The sequence below is a fragment of the Pelodiscus sinensis genome, chromosome 13 (assembly GCF_052426305.1).
Source record: "Pelodiscus sinensis isolate ZL-2025 chromosome 13, ASM5242630v1, whole genome shotgun sequence".
NCBI lineage: Eukaryota > Metazoa > Chordata > Testudines > Trionychidae > Pelodiscus > Pelodiscus sinensis.
Window position 1 is genome coordinate 21,736,093 of NC_143064.1, and position 12,839 is coordinate 21,748,931.

Sequence of the window (12,839 nt, forward strand, 5' to 3'; positions counted from 1 at the left end):
CACACACATGGTGGTGGTTTGTGACACCAGAATGAAGCTGGCCCTGTGTTGGGTTGTCCCTTTGTCCCAGTATTGTACACTAGCCAACTGACAAAGTGTTACAGCCCAGTGGCCTGCTGCTCCAGTCTCAGAGGGGGAGAGGATTTCAACAGTGGTGCTCTGGAGACCATTCAACTTCTTTTAGAATCCGTTTTTTTTTCTGGTGCTAGAATTGAAACACGTTTTGTAGGGCCAGACTCTTTTCAATATTGCTCCATGTAAAGCAATAGAGGGAGAGAAAAGGGAACAGCTATTGCTTCCTCGAGTGCTGTTTCTGGAAGTGTCGAGTGGACTTGGGCCTGAGCTGTGAAGTGCAGATCTGGCTCAGGCTTTGTATTTGGACCTATCAAACGTGCAGAGTGTTGGGAGCCGGGGCGTCTAAATAGTCCCCATTCAGGCTAATATATAACTTTGATGCTCAACTCACTAGGAGTGAGCAGCTTGTTAGCAGAGATTGGCAAACAAGTTTGTACTTTTCATTCCTTCTCTTCTGCTCCCCTCCCCCACCAAAACCACCAGTTTTTTTTTAGCCATGTGTAAGGAGCATTTGGGGTTTGTTTTTTATGATGTGAAAGCTGGTGTGGTAGCTGTGGGAAGTGGCTAGACAGAGCTCAAACTCTGCTGGGTGACTTGGTGCTGCTCTGACTCTTCCCAGCGTGATCAACAGGACTCGTGGTCACATGGGTGGGGGTGGGTTGGGTAAGCAGCATGGGCAAGGCAGCTGCTGGCCTGAGGGAGGAAGAAAAGAAAATGCTGGGGCTTGAAGGGAAGATGAAACAAAACGTTCCCCAGTGTCATAACCCTTGTGTGAGTAAGCGATCTACATCAGGTCTCTGTATGACTGCTGGGAGAGGAACCTGGAGGGAAAGGGGATGTGTGGGATAGTGTAGCACTGTGATGAGCGGAGGGGGATGGGCACAGTGAGGAGGATGGGACAGAGGAGCATGGTATGCAGTGGAGGTGAGGGAACAAGTGGGCCAGGTGGGCAGCTGGGAGGAAGGAAGGAGTGAGCAGGAGGCTCTGAAGAGGAACTGGAGAAGGCAGGGTAGGGTGGACAGGCAGAGGCGGTGCTGGAAAGGGAAAAGCAGAGGGCCAAGTCTGTAGTGGCAGGATGAGCGAGCATGATAGGGGACAGAAGGGTGAAAAATCTCACTCAACCGAGGCAGCAGCTGGGGGCTGGATAAGTTCCAGGGGAGAAGAGGATTGACAGGCCGAGGGCTGGCCTACCCTTCATGCTTCCTGCGTAGGAGCCATGGGGGTAGCATTCCCTGTCACGGGTCTTGTCAAAACTCCACTTTTTTTCTTAACATTTCCCACCATGAGTCCCAGGTCCTTTGTTCCTACATATGTCACGGATGATGAATGGATAGAGGCCGTGACTGCAGTAATTTGGTCATTAGGGAGAATTTATTTGCTAATAGTCATAGTGGTTAAAAAACTAAAGGAGGCTCTGAGTCAGCTGAGTGCTTTGACAGGTTGCTCCAGGATAGGGCAGGAAGGTTGCTTTGGGCAGGCATGGATGGATGGATTGCTCTAGGTCTGGAAAGGATGAGTTGGTAGATTTCTCTTTTACTGTAGGCATAGGAGGAAAAGAGGGACTTGAGGCCTGGACTAGTGGGTGAGGTAACTGCTTGGGTGGGAAGAAGGTGCGGTTGCTGTGGGCTTGAGAGGGTGTCTTGCTGTAGGTCTGGGCTGGAACCTGGGTAGGCTCCTTCAGGACTGGAGAGGAAAATTGTCCTGAGGTTGGAGGATGGGCAGTAGGGCTGGATGGCCTAGGCCTAGGTAAGGATGACACAGCTTCTTTAAGAGTGGCAAGGGCTCTGCAGGCAACCTGATCTAGGCCTGGAAGGGAATTGCTCTGGAGTTGGAGTTGGACAAGTTGGACAAGTGGTTCCTTGTTCTAGACCTGGGTGGCTGGCTGGCTCATTACTCGTGTACACTAGAGATGTATCTGAGTTGCACCTTTGCTCCTACAGGCCATGAGAAGGATTCAGAGTACCCTGGACTACTGTTTGCAGCCGTAGCAATGTGAAAAAGCTTCAGTAGCACCTCTGATCAGCCCAGTGGGACGCATTAACCAGGGCAGTCTGCCTTTGTAATCATGGGCTCAGTGCCCTATGCTCAGATATGTTTCCTCCTGCTCCCTCACCACTTTCACCAATGGAAGGACCCACCCCCATCCTCCTTGCAGTCGGGCTGGTTCTCATGACTCCGGCAGTGCTGGGTCTCCAGGGAGCTGTGCACCCATCATCCTTTCAAATAGACAAATCTGAACAAACTCCCTGGGTGAAATCCCAGCCGCACTGAAGTCAATAGGACTTTGACTCCTCTGTCTGTATTGGACAGAATCAAAATCCTGTATCCAAACAGCCTCTAAACATGTTGGGAAGCTGGGATCCAAATCCAACCTTTGTGGCCTGGGCCCTTCTCCACAAGCCACTTTACAAGCCTGGAGTAAGGGGCAGTGACAGCCCAGTAAGGGCACCACAGGCTGCATCTTTGTCACCCTGGTGCTTATACAGTCATAAGCAAGGGAAATAGGAGTGTGGGGGGGTGCAGCAGCACCCCTGGTTTTCCACCTGGCTTCCCTGCATCCAGGGATTGGCTCCGCCACCAGCTCCACCAGCCTCGTGTCTGGCCTCTGACTTCAGCACTTCTTGTGCTCCTGCACCACAGGCTCTGCAGCTTGCTGTCTGTGGGGTCCAGACCACTGGCCCTGGAGGCTGTGCTGCTGTACTGGGTCCTGCTGCTGGACAGGGGCTTTGCATCTGCCTCCAGGTTGCCAGCATTCCTGGACTAGATGCCATTAACAGCAAAGTCCAGAGAAATGGCAGCATTAGGTTGCCCCAGTTTGGTGTGGTGAGGAGTGTGGAAAGTTTTTTTGGGGGGACAGACACAGCTCTGCACCTCCACCCTAAAAATGGTTCCCACGCCATTATATACAGTCATTGCACATACACATGGGAGGAATCCAGATCAGTTATTAGCCTTGGTAGCCATCAGTTTGTCATGCTCCAGCAGGAAGAGTGCTGGGTACTGTTGACAAGCCCATTCCAGTGTCCATGCCCCTGCAGTGAAACCACCTCACCTCTGTGCTATTGTTGGAGATGGACCCACACCACAAAGTTTGAGTCTGAATCTGAACTTTCCCGGAATTCAGTGGTGTCCAGAACCAGGACCACGAAAGGGGCTGTTGGGAACTTCAGAACAGGCTTCATAGGGTGAGGATTTTCAGATTTTGCTTTGGATTCCCCTCTCATTTAATCATGTTTTTGTGGAACTGTCAGGTCAAAAGGGAGATGTTGCCAGATCTGTCTTCCTTTATAGCCGCCATGAACTTTTGCTGGGCTTTCCTTGACTCTTTTGGGAACTCTCTATGATTTTCCTCATTCACCATCAGCTTTTGTATTCTCAGTTTACAAAAAAAACCCTCATGAATCATTTACTCATTAGTTAGATTTCTAGGAATTTCATAGCAACTCCATCCCCACTACTCTGTTCTGCCATAATAAAACTTACTAACAGCTGTAATATTGTCCATTTATCTAGCACTTCCCACCTGAGGCTCTCCAACACCTTGCAGCGTATAAGGCTCATAATGAATGTGGGAAGTAGGAAAGTATTATAAGATTAGCTTTCAAAGAGGGGTAAGGTGAGACACAGAAATTAAGTTAAACTTTCCCCACAGTCACACAGCTTGAGATTTCGAGCTTGTTTGTTCTGAACATGACATCAAACCGGTAATGAACTACAACTTCCAGTACAGTTACTTCAGTGTCTGAGGTCATACAGGTATTGCAGTGTTTCCTATACAATCTTCTACTTTTATTGAGACATTTCTTAGTGTTGAACGCTGTCTTTAGAACATGGGGAAACCATGAGAACCTCTAATTCTGATCCTAATTCAATTACCTGTGAGATAAGCAAGTATTTGGACATTTTGCCTCTGCCGAATGTGAATGAAGAACAACCAAGAATGCTTTAATGCAACAGGAGGTACGGTCTCTTGAGTAAGAAGCCAAATAGTGAGAAAAGGGTACAGCATAAAACAAAACAGAGATGATACAGCAGTAGGTCTCAAAAAGCCAAGTTGCAAGAAAGAGTTAAAGGAGCATGAACTAAATGGAAAAGAGACCCAGAGATTATCTGACCACAGTTCTCCAACCTTATGAAAACAAGGTACTTATTGGGAGCAAAGGACTGAAAGGGGAGAGAGAGAAAAAATGAGTCACTTGGGTAAACATATGGAACAGGGTACTGGGGAAGAGGAGTTCAAAAAACAACAATGGATAACCTATATGAAGGATATGAGAAAATGTAGGAACAGCTAACACTAGGCAAAGGTTTGAAGCCAGATGGCATTTTCCTATTCTTGCATCTTTCATTTCTTCAGTTATTATAATAACTTATTTAATTTTTGAAAGTCCTGTGACATGTAGAATATTGTTAGGGAAGCACCTACCTAAAACAAGAATATTGGGTATGGGATCCCACCCACGCTACCCCAAAATCTGGGAAACTTAAAATCCTATCCTGGATTTTAATTTCGTGAGCTAGACCTATCTCTGGCATATGGTGGGGCATGAAAATGGGGCTCTCTCTTTCCTCTCCAGCTAGCTGATTCCCTGGGAGGTCACTCCTAAGATGGAAATTAAAAACATATTGCAAAAGTATTTAGGTTTTGGTGATCCCAGGAAGAATACTCCATTTCTGCTGCACTACAGAGAACTGACACATAGAAATAAAAAAGATCTTAGCTGTGATAAGAGACAAAGCTCATAGAGAGTGTCCAGGCCCCTGGATGGGGATTCTGCTAATGGGTCATATCCACTTCAGTGTCTGGCAGACACAAGACTTCATTTTGCAATCTTTAGTTCACACAAAGTAGGAACTAGTATGACTTTGTAGCTGTCCAACTCATCTGATGAAATGGGTTTTACCCATGAAAGCTCATGATCCTATATGTATTTGTTAATCTCTGAGGCTATAGCTACACTACCAGGTTATTTTGAAATGTTATTTTGAAATAATAATGCCCAAAATAACTATTTTGAAATACGCTTATTCCTCTTCACAAGCAAGAGTTATTTTGAAATAATGGGCTTGGTAGTGTGGACGCTACCTTGTTATTTTGAAATAAGGGGAGTTATTCTGAAATAGCTCCTCAGTATAGACATGCCCTAAGGCAGAGGTGGGCAAAAGGGCCTCCGCGAAGCCTTCTCCTGCACTGCCAGGAACACATGGCACTTGGAAGCGCCGCGCGCTGCTCGCAGGGCGGGGAAGGGGTGGGGGGAGAGTGGAGGAGGCTTTGCGAGCTCCCCCCCAGGCCAATCAGGGCCTGGGGGCGGGGGAGGTGCATGAAGCTTCCTTCTCCTGGCCCTGTGAGGAGCCTGTAGCACTTCAAAGTGCTATGAGCTCCTCGCAGGGTGGAGGAGGCTTCCCACGCTCCCCTGCTCCCAGGCCCTGATTGTCCTGGGGGTGAGAGAGCATGCCAAGCCTCTTCCAGGGCATGGGTGCTTAGTGGGAAGGGGGGGCAAAGGGGCTCCCCTTCTCCCAGACCATGATTGGTCTGGGATAGCCCCGCCCCTTCCTGTTTAGGCCCCACCCCTTCTGGGGTGGCCCAGGGCTACTTCAAAATTTTTTGAAGTGGTCCCCAGGCACAAATTATTGCCCCCCTAGCCCTAAAGTGTCACAGGACTGCTCTCTGTTTTTAAAGTTACAGTCTACATGGTTACTCCCTGAGGGTACATCTACACTGCACGCTTATTTTGGAATAAGCTATTCTGAAAAATACTCCGTAATAGCTTATTTTGAAATAGCACATCTACACTACAGGGAAGCCTTTAAATTAGTCTGATGCAGGCTCCCCTAATGTGGATCCGCTACCTCAATTTAGAGCCTCAGGAGTCACTGGGGAGGAATTACTTTGAATGGCCCTGAGGAGGAACTATTTCGAAATAGCAACAGTGAAGTGTCTACACTACAGCTATTTTGAAATAGCTATTTTAGAAGAGGAGTTATTCCTCATGGAATGAGGTTTAGAGAATTTGGAATAAGCCATCTGCTATTTCGAATTTATTTCAAAATAACGGAGTTGCTGTGTAGATGCTCGCATTGTTATTTCGGAATAACAGCTATTTTAATCTGAAATAACACTTCTGTGTAGACGCACCCTGAGACGTTGTAGTTGGTATGAGTGAGCACTGAACAGTGTCAGGTCTGAAAATATCCCTCAGTTTTCTGTGGGGATTTTGATCAAATCACAATTTATTCTTTTCCAAAAATTGGGTTAAATCCTGCTTGTCTCCTTCAAGACAGCTCTGCCATTGATGCCAATGGAACTGTGGTGGCAAGTAACAGGAGCTGGGACTAGCTCAGAGTTTGTATTGCTTTGATGGACTTTGAACATGTGGGTGTATAAAGTAGGTAAGCGTGTCTCTCCCTAGAAATATTGACCTCCCAATAAGCTCATTTCACTACAAAGTGATATAAATTTACCTGGTCCTTCACAGACGGAGTAAGACAGGATCCCTACATCTACGTGTTACCATCAAGTCACACAGTTAAAATAACTTGAATCACAGGTGTGGCAGTGTTCATGCTGCTCCTGCTGCCTTAGTAGTATCTAGTGTGTTGTAGAGAAGGCGTAGGCACTAAAAATGCCCCTGGAAGATTTGCTGTCTCGTCCATTGTTTTGCACACCCAATAACCTATCTTACATATGCTCCAGTAAAGCAGGTTTATTTTGGGAGGCCTTTTGAGAAGGCCTGTGGCTGTGTCTCACTGGTTGGTGGTGAAGGTCATGATGTTTTCTGTGTTGTCTCCTCCCCATCTCTCCATTGTAAAAGAAAATCCTCTAGACCTGAAAATGTCCAGTGCTTTTCTGGAGTGACTCTTGACAGGACCTGTAGTGGCCAGGTGCCAGTTCATATTCTTGACAGCCACAGTCTTGACGTAATGTGGGGCTGTTAGAACTGCAGCTACAGTTCTACTATGTACCTGGTGACAGGGATGGTAGTCCCTTTGTTAAATTCCTGTACACAATGTGCCACAATACTGCCAGTCAGCCTTCCCACACACACTGTTTCCTGGCTGAGTCTGGACGTGGCTTTGGGATCGCCTTGCACCAGCACTTCTAAAGCTGTTGAAAAAGAGGTTTTGTACAGGTGGAAGTGCAGAACATACCTTCCATTCTGGTCTGTAAAACACTGTTTGTTGTGCTCTGAGCTGAGGCTCATTTGTCTCAGGGGTGGACACTAAGATCACATCTCCTATTGGCGCATGAATATTTTAACAATTGAAATGCTGTCTGCCTGCTCCAGAAAAGAGCTGTTCGGATCCTCATTTGACCCTTTAATGAACAGGCCTCAGGCTGGCTCAGGTTGTCATCCTAGTTAGTTCTTATAGCGTGGCTGATAATAACTAAATTTCTACGGATTGTACTGTGACCCGTCCTCTTCCTCACTGGACCCATGGGAGCTCAGAGTTGAGCAAAGTGCATGGTTTCGAGGAAGAAAACATGGCAGTAAGAATTCTTCTTTTGTACTGATGCACTAAGGAGGCTCATTCCTTTTTTGGGGGGATGCTCAGTCCAAAAAGTTATGGGGGAGGTTTTCATACAGTCATGGTTGGGAGAATCAAGTCTGTTCCACTCTACGTCTCTGTCCTTATGACTTTCTACTCTGTATCTTACGCCCTATGCGCCTCCACCTGCTCTCTCTCCAGACTTCTCCCTTGGGTGTGTCTAGACTACACCCCTCTGTCGTCAGAGGGATGTAAATAAAGCACTTCAAAAGTGCAAATGAAGCAGGGATTTAAATGTCATGAGGTTTACAGGATCTTTTGAAAAAGTGCCCCGTTTTTGAAAGAACTGCGTCTAGACTGCAGTTTCAATTTCGAAATAGCACTTTTTTGAAAGAGTGCCATTACGTGACTATGCAAACGAAGCATAGAATATTTAAATCCCCACTTCATTTGCACTTTTGAAGTGCTTCATTTATATCCCTCTGCCGACAGAGGGATGTAGTCTAGACGTAGCCTTTGTGTCCTTCTCCCACTCATAGCTTTGTACCTTCTAATGCCAGGCTCTTTGCTTGGATGAGCCTTTTGCTTCCCATGTGCCAATGGCGTCCCCACCTCACCTTCTGAACCCTTTTCTGAAGCTTCCTTATGAGGATCCCACTACTGGTCCTTCACACGCTGGAACTGGACTTGATGGGGTTGGAACCAGACGGGACTAATGGGACACGTCTTGGGGTGGAGAGCGGGGGAATGAGGAGAATCCCCTCTCTCTTTTGCATCCCTAGAGAGGCCAGTCAGCATTCCAGTCCTTGAACTAAGGGATCACGAGGAATGCTCTAGTCTAGTGTTTCTCAAATTCAGCCTCCTGCATGCGGCCACCAGTGGATATTTTTCCAGCCACAACAGTCTACAAAACCCGGGAAAAGATTGTTGGGGACTAAGCAGGACCCGCATCCTCTGCAGTGACCAGCTGTTACTGAGAGCACCGAGATGTGCTGCCTCAGTGTTTGCACTGGCATTGCCAGCAGGGATTGGCACTGTGCAGTCTGCCTGGGGGCTCTGGCCAGTGTCTCTGGAGATATGTGGGACTATCAGCGGAGGAGGCAGCCTGCAGCGTTCAGTCACCATGCTGCTTCCCTGAGCACCCCCCCAATTTTTGTCCAGCTGGGGCAGGAAGAGGCTGGAACTCCACATTCAGCCAGTGAGCTCGGGACGAGCCTTCCCCGGGATGAGTTCTTACTAACAGGCCATTAGGAGGCAGGGACAGAAATGGGTCAGTGCGTCCCCTGCCTGGGCCGCACTTGCTGTTTACAGTTGCTCTAGCTACTAAGCAGCTCAAAGGCTCTGGGCTGCTTGGCAGCAGCCTGGCAGGTGAGGGACTCCCACTCCATGACTGCTCCAAACACAGGTAGTGAAGTCCGGGTATATACTGACTGGAGAGCTTGACTTCCCACTGCCTCCCTGCGACATACCTAAAGGACAGTGATTTGGACATCTATGTAGTTTTCCGAAAGTTAATTAAGTATTTTAGGAAAAATTGCCAGAGTGGCCATCAGCCAGAATTGGTGGCCACACTCTGAGGCAACCAAAAATGTTGTTGTGAGAACCCAGTGTCACCAGTGATGTGGGTTGAGAGCGGAGCCCTAGCCTTGTCCTTATTACGCTGGCCAGCCGGGCTGGCCCTGCACAAAGGGCAGGAAACACATGTTGGACCCTTCTTTTCAAGGGGTGTAGCAGCAACCACTCTTTCCTGATCTCCCAGAGGTATTGTACCTGCACCAGGCATACTGCTACCAGGGGCTCACCCACAGGGATTGCACCCACCCATTGCCCTCACTTCTGCTGCAGCCATCGACTTTATATCCATATTCTGGTCTTAGAGTTATGTGTTCTTTGGGATAGGGACCTTGTCTTTTGCTATAGCCTGTAAACCCCCTGGACACTTACGGTGCAGTCTACAGGAATAGCTATGGTACAGACTTAAACGGGCAGTGAGGAATTCTGAGCACCATATTATTGTTTGCAAGCAGAACTAATAGAAGGCGGCAAACGCGTATCCTAGTAAGATGTTTCTCCAGTTTTTACTTCTAGGCATGTCTGACCTGTCTCTCTCCTTGTCCAATGAGATTCTGGAGCAACATCATGTGGATGGAGTTTTTCAGCCAATAGGTGGTGCCAGAAATCAACTACTGAACGCAGTTTGATCTTCGTTTCTTCTGTTTAGCTCACTGAGCCATAGTGCATGGCAGTGTTCACTGGACTAAGAGCTGTCTTTGCAGGGAAATTTTCTAGTGTAGCTATAATAATATTGTTATAGTCACACTGGTATAAGTCCCCAGGTAGACACTCTGTTCTGGCACATGTGATTTTAGACAAATATACTTAGTCCACATGGAAAGTGGAGAAAGTATACTGATATAAAGTATATGGAGTAGTGTGTCCAAATGGGGGATTCTAATTAAAGCAATCAATTTATACCAGTGTAGCTACACTGGGAAATACAGTTCTGTTGGTATTTGCTCCTGGGCAAGGAGGGAGAAAAAAATCTTTCCATACTTTTCCCATCTGCCCTGCTTCTAAAGCATAAACATCTATTAGAACTGCCATTGGCTTTCTGGTGGAGTTAAGTAGCATGCGGACCCCAGTGATGGGTCTCAATACTGCCATAAAGTGTCAGTGAGCATCAGATGCTCCACAGTTTCATGGAGTGTGGGAATAAGATGACCAGACCTAACATTTAGGCTTGGCAGAATTCAATTTTTTGATAATATTGGTTGATAATATTGATGTTTATTTTAAAGTATTTTTTTAGATTTGTATTGATTTTAAATTTTCACATTTGCAGGAAATTATTGGCAGGGCTAAGACAATAGGGGAAGTCAGGCAATAATTATTTAATGAGTTAGAATAAAAAAGTTAAAGCTTTGTGTAACCATTAAAAAGCAAACAGTGATAGTCACATGTCAAAATATACAAAGTATATAGCCCTAAATTAAACTTTCATGAGTTGTCAAGCTGCTTTTTCTTACTTTGCCTATCTGTTCCTTTCAGTTATTATTGATGGAAATATTTTATGTTGGTTTTTGTGTGTGTGGAAATTGACGCTTACTGCCATTTACTGATAAAATCTAATCCTTCCAAGCCTACTGAAATTACTTTCCCCTAACTGCTGTAAGAGTGATGCAGTGATACAGAAGCTGGGTCCTCCTCACAGCTTGGAAAGTTGTCACAGGAATGCCTGATGTTGGGATAAAACTGTTATGGGGAGTAGGCATCTGAATCAAGTACTTTTCAGTGTTTGGTACAATCTGAGCTCTTGGGGAGCCTCAGTTAGATCAACTTGTGAAGGCTGCTTTAGGGGCTTGTCAAAATGGGTCAATTTTAGCTCTGGAATAACAATATGATTGGTGTGATGCTACAGGTTGAACCTCCCTAATCAGCTTCCCTGATTCAGCTTTGTCGGTGACGCAATGGGTGCTCCAGGGACTGTAGCACTCACTGGGAAAAATGGGCGGGCTGGGGGACCAGGAAAGAACAGAGCCTGGTGGGATGAGGACACAAAGGCCCTGTGCTCCAGGATTCTGGGGGCTGGCAGTAGAGTCCTGGCTGGAGTAGTGGAGCTCCAGTGATCAGTTGACCGGCAGCAGAGTCCTGTGCCCTTGGAGAGGGAAGGGGCTAGAGGCAGAGGGACCAGCATTGACCTCCCCTGGTCTGGCAAATTTCCTGGTTTGGGACCAGTGAGGTCCTGAGGGTGTTGGGCCTGGCAGGTTCAACCTGTAGTGTCTTGTGACATATCTGGCGATTTTCTGTTTTTAAAATATTCACTGAACTAAGTTTCACTGTGTATTTCACTGGTATGTATGATTGTGGGGCAGAAGTGCATGTAACTTTTCTAGGCAGGAGATGGGAGCTCTACACATCTGGGAACTGTTCTGAATTTCAAAGGACAAGACTGAACAATGTGCCAGGTGAGAATGGACTTTTGGGACAGGCAGTAGTGAGTATTTACCTGGGGAATCTCTACAGCAGGGGTCTCAGACTACCGGCCCACTGGTCAGCCTCAGCCAGAGCGATTATGCAATCTGGCCCGGGACTTCCAATGGGCAAGGGTTGGGGGAAGCTCCCAAGCCTTGCCCCTTCTTATCCTGGCCTTGCCCTCTCCTCCCATGACACCCTGGCCCTCTAGCACGCGGCTTTGGAGATCACCGGGGAGCTTAGTGCCATACAGCCACTGCAGGGGAAGAGGAACACAGCAGAGTGAATGCACTCGTCCAGTGTGCTCCGCTTTTCCCATGGCTCCTGCCGCCATGTGGCAGCAGGGCCCGCAGTGGCCCCCAAAGCAATGTGCTTGGGCGACAGGGTGACATGGGGCAGAGAGTGTAGGGCAATGGTGGAAAGAGGTGAGGCTTGGAGGCTAGTAATGGACAGTTCCCTCCACAATCCCCCAACCCACATTGTTCAATTGCTCCATCTGGTACTGACCCATAGGCCAGGAGTTTTAGACCCCTGTTCTATGGGAAGGTGAATATAACTTTCCACTTCCAGTTTTGCGAAAACCCAGCCTTTGAGCTAGGCCCTGATTACTTGTTGCTGAAGGTTTGAGATAAAAGAAAAAATCTGATCTGCCCAGTTAAGATCTTGGGTTGAACTAAGGTTATGACCTTGTAAACACTGAAAATCCCCTTTGTGAAATTATAGGACTGACTCTTACCACAGTCCTTGTTGGAGTTGGGGGTGAAACCTCTGGTAAAAGTATTAGTATGAAGGTAGGTTATTTTATGTCTTTTAACAGGCTTCCTATGTAATGCTTTAACCTTAAGAATAAATGTGCTTGCTTAGAAATATCAGTGTGGAAACTTGTAACTGTGAAAACTGATGTGCAAACACCAGCCTGCTTAGGCAGCCTGCCTTGCTGGGAATATCACAGTGTAAGGAGGGAACCATACAGCCTGGAAAAATCCCTGATCAGGAGGGAGAGAGACGTGGGTGCCCAAGAGGGGTGATATCTGAGAGTTGAGGGTCTACAATGGGTGTTGTGGGTGGACCATTGAGAGGAAATATAGGTGCAGCTGCCCTGAATTGAGACAACTAAAACCCCCAATTGATGTGGGTGTCCAGTTATGTTAGGTGGTGTGCAGACTTGTTATCAAAGGCCATTCCTACCTGAAGAAACCTGGGCTGACAAATAAACCAATTTTTTTCTGCTCTGTAACAAAATGAAATCAACTTTTTTTTTGAAAATATCTTTATCAGTTCAGCCTCAGAACTTTGTGTGCCTG

The 12,839-nt window shown here is 47.0% G+C and overlaps 1 protein-coding gene across 7 annotated transcripts in view; it reads left to right on the forward strand.

The window, feature by feature from the left end:
- PAK3 (p21 (RAC1) activated kinase 3) overlaps positions 1–12,839 on the forward strand; it is a 208,295-nt gene that overhangs the window by 97,210 nt on the left and 98,246 nt on the right. The window lies entirely within an intron of this gene.